Raw genomic sequence first — 11,554 nt, 5'->3', positions numbered from 1 at the left:
AGCTTATGACCACTGCTGCCAAAATAATTCATGTCTTTATATGTTATGAAAATAACATTTAATTAAGATGTATGTTTAATTTTGTTATGAATGAGAACACACAATAGATCGATTCAATTTTATTTGCAAATAGAAAAAAATACCACCTAGAAGAGGTAGTAAATGCAAAACAAGGCGTTAACTTCTTTTTCATTATGTTTCGTCAGTTGGTAAAATTTAATTGATGTGTTACTCAATTCATTACAATGATTAAAATGTATGTAAAAGGTAAATCAAGGTTCATGTATGGCCCTCAAAATCCTAACCATATAGTAAGCTATATAAAACCCCACATATTAAAAGAGTTCTTGATTCCCGACTTAACTTCACAAACTCATTATACATGTTATAAGAATACAAAAAATAAAGAATACACAATATGTAGTATCTTTCATTGGATTTAATCCAAATTACAGTTTGATAACTTAAGCATAAAATAATTTAAGAATAATATCTACATGATATACACGCTTTGTTAAAATCTTAAGACACAATATAACAGATCAATTACATACAATTTGAAAAAGAAAATTTGTAATATGCTACTGATACCGACTGTAAAATTACTCTAGTAAATTCTTTGTTTTATATTATATGAACTACACACCAATTTATGTTAATTTAACTTAATGTTTATACGCGAATAAACATTTACTTGATCACATGAATTCAATGTTAGCTTGTCCACGTGACTTATGTTCGCCATACTTAGACACCATATGTATTTTCTAATGTGCAAATTTCGTTCGAAAATCACATTTAGAACTCTAAAATTTCCCATCAAATTCAAGTACATAAATGCACATTAATCTGGCTTTTGAAAATGGTGATTGATGCAAATTGAATATCGATAGTTATACAAGATTTTAACCCATGGAATGTTAATTAGAAACAAAAAACTAACGGATTAACACTGGTATTGATTGTTTTACGGGATTTTAGTATTGTTTATACTCTCTAACAATTTTACAAGCCGCTTTGTGATACTTCCAATCTTTTTTCTGGCACGCTTTACAGCAATATGTTGACACTTTACATCCGCTACATTTCTTTAGTTTTACAAGGATATCACAAATACAGTGAAAGCAGACGTGAAACTTGGACGGCTTTTTTAAAAACCATGTGTTGTAAATAATAACAAGCGCGTGTATCTTTGCAGCATTGTATAGGTATTGTTTTTGTTTCATTGTGTCGTCTGTTATCATGAGACATACATCAGTTTTAGACATAATCCTCCATGACTTCGAAATAATAAAAATTGCAAAAGCGTATTTAGACTCTAAGCAATACATCCAAGCCAACACATTTAAAGCTACGTCACGATGTCTCACATTTGTGCCTAACAGGAAGTCTGCGATATTGAGTTGTGCGTTGATACACTCTATGATCTTTTTTAGTTTTCTTTTTACTACATTCTTTAGCAAGTAAAAGTAAACATTGCTGTCGACAACGGCCCTATAATGCCAACGACCAAATACGTTGGCTCTTTCGTTTTCGTCTAAAGAAATACCGACATACTTGAACATTTCATACTTCATGGCATCCGGGGTAATCAGAAGTTCTGTCGGAAGAAATGATACACAGGTTGATATACCATGTCTATGTTCTGGTGATATTTTAATAATATTCTGAACTGCCAACTGCAGATCGTCCCAAGAATACCTGCACCTACAAAGAGACGGATTATCTTTTATGTTTTCCTTTTCTAGTTTGTCTAACCACCATTCGCAATCGTTATACAATCCAGCTGCGTACAGAACTGATATAAACTTAAGGCATCCTGTTGAATCACCGTTCATAAAGTACATGAAAGATCCTAGTAAAAGGAAATCTCGAATATGAGGATTCGTGGTTTGAAGGGCCATTGCAGAAATATTACTAGCCAAACACGTGTGTATACTGGGTAGCAGCAAATATAGAGCATCTTGTTTTTCTTTTGTTCTGTGAGCAGTAGTACTGTTATTAACCGTATGTTGGATATTGTATAGCGTAAGCCAAAGAGACTTTATGAAATCAATTTGTTCATTATTAGCTTGCAAATAATTGTATTCAAGTATTTCGTGATTAAAGGCAGACAAGGCAGTTTGGGGTATTAATAAACATGTGCTACTTAAGTTCCTCCATTGTTTTATTTTACTGTTTACCTTAAGCCATTCTAAATTTGCTGGGGATCCTCGTGACATGATATAGTCACATATATTGTTTGTCTTAACCATAAGCAAACAATCAAATCCAAGATTTAACATTTCCTCTAAAATATTTTCTGAAATTAATTGACTGCTGCTATTCAGTCTTCCATCAAAAAGATTTTCGCCAGGAATAAAATAGTTAGGACAAAATCCGCATTTAACCCATTTTAACATTTGCCTGATACACAACTCTATACATCTCAAAAGTAAATTTTTTTCCCAAATATTTCTGTCATTCTCTTCTATGACATAAAATAAACATGTCTTCCAATGGTACGTAGTGATGCCGGTCATATCTATAACTTCTCGGTTAAACATTTTAAGGATAATGTAACATTTGTGTTGGACATCATTAAGGTTAAACATAAGTTCCCGTTCTTGCAAAGAAAGGGATATTCTCCATTCTAAATCTATTTCCGATGAAAAAGGATGACCTTTTCTGACAACAAAGAATCCAAGTGACTTCAACTTTTCAATAGTTTTTTCATGAGGCCATCCATAAGTTCTATCACGAATAAGCCATTCATTTGCCATTGTTGGCCAGGTTTTGCATCGATAAGATTTAACGTCATCTGCATTTAAGACAGAAATTTGACCAGTCGTTGTATCAGCAGGCTTATTTATAGGTCTTACAAACAATTTCGGATTTCCGGACAATGTACAAGCAAATAAAACAATTCTATTCATTTTGTCAATCTTGAAACAACTTTTCATATCAGGGAATAGTTGTAAAGTTAACCAGTCTCTAGATGTGTATTGTATACCTCCGACTACCAGTTGTAGCTTTACGTATCCAGCAGCCGTATCTGATTCTCTAACGATTAAAAACGACATATTTTGAGTATTTGATATTTGTTCAAGAACAGGATGTTTATCTACACATCTCATGAAATCAATGTCACTTGAATCCCCTGAAAATTTAAACATACGGTGTTAAACTATCCAAATAAATTATTGTCACCATTTGTTATTCGTATAATCAAAGGGTTACTTAAATTAAACATGTTATATTGGTTTGTTTAATCTCTGGTAGCATGTTAAATTTTCCTCAAATAAACTTAAAAATATCGCTATACTCTTAACCAAAGCACAAACAAATCGGCATTCACATCAAAATCTACCCAGACTTTTAAATAGATGTATTCAGAAGGGACATAGTTACGATACTGTTTTCATGTTATTTAAGATGGAATATTTGGGCATTTATATAAGGTCATTTATAGGGTCTAAACATCGGACATGAACACACTCACACTTAAACCAGTTTTTGCATGAAACGGGTTATGTTCTTCTCATGTATTTTATGATTGTATGGTAACAAACCCTTATGGAAGGAATTGTACTTGATTTTCATACGATGAATACATTATCTTAAATCAGCATAATTGAGGTCTGGACCTGGCATGTCGGTAAAATGGGAGTAATCTTTTGTTAATTTAAGTATCATTTTCATTTTGCCCAGTTTCTTTTGTTACCTTTTATGACATTGGACTCGGACTTCTTTTGAAAAGAGTTTACTGTAGGTTTGTTTATTCTACACTGGATCGATAAAATAGGGGGATTGAGATCTTCCAAAACATGTTTAACATGTTTCACCCCGACGCATTTCTGCGCCGGTCCCAATTCAGGAATCTCTGGGCTTTGTTAATCTTGTTAAGTTCATTTATATGTTTTGGAGTTAAGTGTGATGTCCTTTTTCACTGAACTAGTATACGTCCTGTTTAGGGGCCAGCCGAGACCCGTTTAGGGATTTCCCCATTATTATAAAGACCAACTGATGGCCTTCGGTTGATTTTTGCCCTTTTGTTGGGTTGCTGTCTCTTTGATGTATTCACTATTTCAATTAATATATCATTTTGAAAAGCTTAAAAACAAATAATCTCATTTGATAAATTCATTGTGTAAAACGATGGATAAAACACAAACTAGCAGATCAGTATTAATAAAGTCTGAGTTATTAAATATTTTTATTCTTTTATTCTTTAATCACAAGACGGCTTTCGACATTAAGTTTCTTGCAGTTCTAAATGATAAATGATTTTTGCATGAATATCAAACAGACATTTATTGAAGCCTGTTGTGCCAATTGAATTATCATATTCAGTCAATAGACTGTATTAGTCAAACCTCGACAGAACATTCAAGAGAGCAAATTCAACATCTTTAAAAATATAATTCAATTTCTGAGAATATATGTATAATATTTATCTTTTTTATTCATTACAGAAAGAGTCGATTTGTGAATTTTTGGAATATTCAAATAGTGATAAGATAGTGAAGAATTTAATTATGAGAACGGAACAGTGCTACTTGACAATTTAATCTAATTCAAATGACTACTGTAGATTCATTATTATTTTTGGATTACTTTTTTTTTATTTCAAGAGTATGAGTGAATCACAAATTCAAATGTTCAACGAACTAAAAGATTTCTTTCGTCTTGTATGAAGACATTGATAAATCTGCGATATCAAATATTCACGAATGCACGAAAGAAAATTGTTACCCACAAGAATATCTTAACCTACAGTTTTGCAATCACTCCATCGCTCAGGTTAAAATATTGGTCATACATGTAAATGACAAACCCGTGGTAAAATCACTATATATTCAAGCCCCATTAATTTATATCATAAATAGTGTAGGTGTATCGTCGTCTTGATTTTACATTTACAGATACTCAAAGCAAATTGTAAGCTTTTCTTTTATTGAACTGAAGTGGTTTAAATCAGAAGTACACTTGGGAGTGTTAATATATGTTTCAACATAGCATGTTTGTACTGCTTCCCAAAGTATCTGTAGTTTGATATTCTATTAAACGTGGAATGAAAGTCAATTCGATTTTGACCTTGATGTTAGATACCAATACCACTACAGATGTATGTGGGAACCATCGCAAAAAGCACACTCATAATAGTGACCTGTATTGGTTTGTTTGGTATAATTTTTAAACAATAGGAACAATACACGGACAAGTATCCAACGAACAATACGATCAATACTCTTAAAATTGTGTCGTCTAATCATTAATGTTAAAATCGTGTTCTTACACTGCCTACTATTTTATTGAACCACTACAAGGAAAATCTACAAAGTGATCAAAACAAAAGATTTAAAAAAAACACATGAATCAAATCATTTTTCTTTACATTTACATCAATCATTGTTCAAAACGTTCGTTTATTTGAAATTTATTTAAAACATACCTGTCTTGTCAGATTTTTTTTTTAGCTCAATGCGGGATTGGTATTGCTCCATTTTTCTGCTTAATATGGTGAACTAAAGTTGCAAACATTTACGTCAAATGGTGTCAGGTATAGAGTTACGTGTTACACAGTATCGCTAAATTCTTTTCCTGTAGCCCCCCGCTTTTTAAAGTTATACAAAGAAATAGCACTGTATCCACCTGTGTCCACTATTCATTAAACATGTGTATACATATTCTTGTATCTGTATTGGCATTTAACATCAGTGAAGTATTTAAATCCCTTCTTTAATTTTTCCCCCTTTGTTTATTGATAGCTAGACCATTAATGATTTTATTGATCGTGCGTTATATTTTACCGACTTATAGAACAGATTCCTAGTTAATGTTATAAAAAGTAAACGCAAAAAGAAGTGTTATCTATAGTATCGTCAGATTATTTAACCAATATAATAGTGTAGGATATTTAGCGTTACTACTGTTTCACCAAGTTATCTCTCTTCTAGAATGTAAGTTGTACCTGGAGTTGTTGTTCCTTCAATTGAGCTTCCCATATAATAGGTGGAAACGTCATTCTGAAAACTTTCAAGAATCTCACACATTATGCCTCTATGACGATGTTGTTCCTTATAATAACCATTCACCCCAATAGTGTCTAGGACATCATACAACCAAATGCTATCCTCTTCCGCGTTCAAATGTGTTAATTTTCGGGATGCTAAAAAAAATATATATAGTTTTGTGGACACAACTACGAACTGTAAACTGCAATTATATTCGACTATCATACAAGTGAGAGAGTTAGTTACTTTAAAACCAGGTTAAATTTTCCATTTTCCACCTAAGAAAGTCTGTACTAAGCCAGGAAGATGACAGTTGTTATCCATTCGTGATTGAGCTTTTGATTTTTGCATTTGATTAGAGACTTTCTGAAATTGTTACAGCAGGTTTTATATTTCACTAAAAGGGATCTGAAACCTCCTCCGGATCCTGTGAAACCATGTCAATTTTGCTTTCGGAAATAAGACTTTACTCAAAGAGGGTTTTAAACCCTTGTTTCTATAAAACATTAACCCTTTTCGACTCGGAAAACAAGACTATACTCAAATGTTGCTTTCCTAAATTGAGTGAGGCAGTTCTTTTTCAGCCATATCTTGCATTGTGGTATATAAATGGAATAACTTGTAGGTAAGCTGTTTGTGTTTTTCGTAAACGTTGATATGTTTATGACCCAGTCAGAATATTTATCTTATTTATTCAGGTATATAGAACCAATTTTTTTGGAATAAGCTGATTGAGAGCTTCTTTTTGAAACCGGAAGTGACATTAATAAAAGTTATCTTATTACACAAGATATTATATCCAATTTTGTTTATCTTAAATGAATTTTTTTAACAGACCTTTAATTGTTTCTTAATTCTTATATACGAAATTCAGGGCCTTGGTGTAAACAAGTTTCTGGATTAACTATATTAAAAAAAATCCTTATTGATTAATTCCTTGTCGTGTTTTTTTGTTGTTTCTTTTTTTTTATTTCATTTGGTACGTTTCGAGATAAACTGTTTTATTTGTTTGCTTACTCTTTTCACTAACATGAATTTAGTTTCCTTTTCCGAGCGCATTCGAAATCTTTTAACAAATGTATTATTCAAAATGTATTTGCACACATTTTACGAACACGTGTTTGTCATTTGGTTAAAAAACTTTGCCATCTTGAATAATTGAAATGGAACAACGAATCCGTAATACACAAAAGGTCAAAACTGACAAAAAGAACCTGATGACACAAATGCATAAAATCAACAAAACAATAATCAGAATCGTTTTTGAAGTGTAATAATTTATTCAATTTGGTTACAATATCCATAGATTCATGCCACAATTAAAATCAAAATAAATATCAGGACAGATGTTTTATAAGATATATGAGCGATGTATTTTGGTAAATTGTTCATTACATTTCTACGCATTTATAAATCAATGAATTTCAAATGTTAATATTTGAGCGTTATTGATGAAAAAAAAAACAACAGAAAAGCGCATCAAACGAGCAAACCATGTGTTATTTGCATAGTCGACTATTATAAAGGCATTACCAACGCATTAGTCTGAACAATAAAACGAATCTATTTGTGTTCCATGGTATCAATAAACATGATAAAGGCGGAAATTTGAAGTTATATTTCGTAACAAGCAGTTAGTTTAGCCTCGTCGCTGGCAAAATAATCATTTCTAAGTAAATATACGTATGTTATATAACACCTTATCTGGAGATGCGTTACGTGTGTAATAGACGTGTTCGGGTATTAAAAGGAAATGTGAGCATTTTGCAATGTTAATTTTGGACTTATTTTAGTATGTTAATTATAGATCAAAATATGAAAACTTAAGTGGTTTTGCTAAACATGAATTTGATAACAAATGCCCATTTAAAGAATAAATAGGAATTTATTTGTTTTTAAATAATTATTTGAAACAAATGCATGTCGATTTCAAATTACTCTTTTATTGAACTAAATTTTACCTTCATGGCTCCTTTTGTTTTTATGTCTGCTTTCGTTTAATATGTGAATCTGCGTTTGTCTTTTCGGGAGTATGCCTCGAGGCATTAAAGTCTTGCATTTCTCCATACTACAAAATATATAAAATACATCTGCAGCAAATTAGAATAACGTATTATAATAAAACATACATATAGTGTAATATATTTCGCGATTTTAATCTTGACAATATATGGGTATATTAACTACCGTTAGGTGAAAAAAGGGTAGATAACTCTGCTTGAATAAAATTCTTCACTTCCGGTGGTCAAAACCTGTAAGTCCAGTCAACTTTTGTTCTGTTCAATTTTGGGCATACAACAGACACATAGAGGTTAAATTCCCACTGGTCTAAAAAGATAGGGATATAAGCTATATCTACAGGTATGCATGATGGCTGTAATTGCAATATTATGTGTTGAAACTGGCCTCACAACTTTGTCACTCCGGGTAGTCGGTGTTTGATTTTGTTATTAAATTAAGATTTCTTTTAAGAAGAAGGTCAAATTTAGCCCCATTTGCCCGCAACTATCTCGTTTATAGTACAAAAGATATTGTGCTCTACTTTTGTACAATTTAAGCCTGCTATATCTGGCCAAAAGTTGAGTTTAAAATTGAGGTGGTCAAATTTCATTTTTTAATGGCTATCTTTGTATAGTTCTTTTAATAAAAGTATGAAAAAATACTTGTCAAAAATATTAATTTGTATGTCAAATAGAACATTGCATTAACATTAACAGCTTTATTTATGACCGGGGTGATTCTGTAATTCATAATAATAAGTTTAAAAAAAAGGGGGGGGGATCATTCTACATCAAACATTATTTAACAGTTTTTTTGCTAAACGGCTTAAGATATTAATCTAATTTTGGGTATGCATGCAAGTCAACCATGATGCTATAGCGTGCGTACTGTTTTCATTGCCGTCACCAGGCCTGGGGTAATGGTAATTTGTAATTGTAATGCATTGTAATATTACTTTTTTTGGATGTAATGCAAAGTAATTTGTAATGCACATTTTCTGCATTACAATTACATGTAATGTAATGATTACTTTAGTTAAAAATTGATGTAATGCCTCCATTACAGTACATTACTTTTCATTACAAATTGGTAAAATAGATAAAATTGAAGAATATTGTATAATAAAAATAAAATATTAACAAAAACAAAAGAAAGTATGAAATAAAATTTTTGTCACAGTTAATTACTGTATTAAATAAATTACATCAATCTTTAAAACACAAATTAAGGTAAGAAATATAAAATGGTAAAAAATATCAAGTCTTGGTTTCTGATATTTGTTTAATATGATATGGGAATATTTTGGTGTTCGGTGGTCTTTGAAAAATCTTATAAAAAAAATTATCAAACAAAACTATATAGATCAATGAAAAAAATATGAAGATAAACATTTCATAATTCTATACACACCTTACATGTATTTCAATGAAATATTGAATATATCAAACAACATTTTTAAACCAAACTGTGGTTTGGGTCCTGTCTGTGTTGTTATTTCACCTAATTAATATCACAATGTTTTTATTGCAATCAATTCTTCTCAACTTATGTTTGTCCACACAGAACCCTTAGGCATTTCACAAGATAATCCTTTAATGACACATTTATTATATCCCTTTGAAATCCTTAATGATGTCTTAATGATTAAGTGATCAATGTTAGAAACAAAATTATATGATAATTTATTTATTTTTTACCACCACCTAAGAAACTTAAAAGTGACTGTTTCAGTTTCATGCCTCCTACTACTCAATCAAAGGGTATAGACACAGGTAAGGTGCAGTACATGATGTTGACATCGACTTGTCTGAGCCATGTGAATAAATTTCAATCAATGCACTGGAATAATGGAAGTCAAATTCAGTGTGCCTTTCTTCTTTGGTTAATACAGCTATCAAGTATTTAGCCATTTCCCACACATAAGCTCCTGTAGAAAGGCTTTTAAGTATTGCCGGAAAGGTGTACAGAACTGATAGCTGTTCTCTTAATGGCATCACATTTAAACCACTTATGATGATAAAGTGCAATGGACATATTAAGTATTTGAAGTCTATGTCCCTAACACTGTATAATATGTACATATACCTCTGTTTTTGAAATGCTTTTTGTTTTTATATTGAAAAAGTAATGTGTAATGTAATGCATTACACAGGAAAAGTAATTGTAATGTAATGCATTACATGTGAGAAAAATGTATTTTTAATTGTAATTGTAATGGAAGAATCACAAAGTAATTGTAATGTAATGCATTACATTGCAATGTAATGGCCCCAGGCCTGGCCGTCACACAGCTACTTCTTGTTTACTGATACTGAGCGCAGTCGACATACACCTTCAATTTCCCTAGAAGTCTAGATCTCCATCTAGTTCACCCAAATGATGGATTTAATTTTTACTATCAAAAATGGCCTGGAGCAATATAATATTGGTGTTGAATGGATTCATTTCAAATTTGAGTCTAGTGTTTTAACGGTTTGTGATTTTAATACATTTAGCTTGACAAGTATAAAATTCTTTCTTAGATATATATTGAACTGCTGTTTACCACTGTGGTGAAGAAATAAATTGAAATAATAAGGTAAGATAGAGGTTGAAATATTAAGGCAATATAAAAGCTTGTAATTTTTGGTAAACTTTTTGGGGAAAAGTCATATTAAAAGTTGAAAATGTATGTTAAATTTATTTAATGTATGTTTTCAGGGAAATAAGAATGACATCAAGAACTATACTTTTGAAATCTCTGGAAAATAAGCAAGATATCATAAAGCTGCATGCCCCAGAGTTTTATATCATCAATAAAAATTTAGATCTATATCAAAATGCTCGTGAGGCTATAATGCGTAGGTATATTCATGGAGATTTTGCTATTGTAGAAGCTGATCCATGTTTATACCTACACCTTACACCTGATCATGCTGATGAAGATTCAAGCTCAAGTAATCATGCATGGAGTCATGGAGGCACATGTTCAGAAGTACACACTGTAACATATGTGGCCTCCTCAGACTCCATGTATGACAACTCAATGAGTTTGTTTTCATGATCCTCTCATAAAACTGACGTCACAGTTGAAGCATATGGTTCAGTAGATCTTTCTTCTTCCAATAGAGAAAATTCTTCTGAACTTTCTGCTTCTCGGCAGGATTATCTTGATGAAGTTTTGTCAGCAACAAATGATGTAAATGAAACTTCATCTTGTGATTCAGAGAGGATTTTAAAACAGAAAACCCTGAAAAGGAAAATAAGTTGTGTCTCACCAGAAAATATAGCTGCTTAGCCAGCAACAAATTATCCTTCTGGCTTTCTATGTCATCGTTCCTCCCCATCTATGAAAACAAGTACAATTGGCATCAATAGCACAGACTCAGATACTGATTGTAATGTTTTCAAGATGGTTAAGAAGAAACATAGAAAACAGAATTAGGGTTTTACTGTTTTAAGTGTCTGTCTGTCTGTTCGACAGTCCATCTTACTTTTTGTTTCCACAAGAGACTATCAAATATTTTTCAAATGATTTCAAGCACACATGTGGTTAACATTTTTGGTCTTTCACAGTT

Source organism: Mytilus galloprovincialis, chromosome 11 (assembly GCF_965363235.1).
Source record: "Mytilus galloprovincialis chromosome 11, xbMytGall1.hap1.1, whole genome shotgun sequence".
Classification (NCBI taxonomy): Eukaryota; Metazoa; Mollusca; class Bivalvia; order Mytilida; family Mytilidae; genus Mytilus; species Mytilus galloprovincialis.
Note: the sequence above shows the minus strand (reverse complement) of the source record.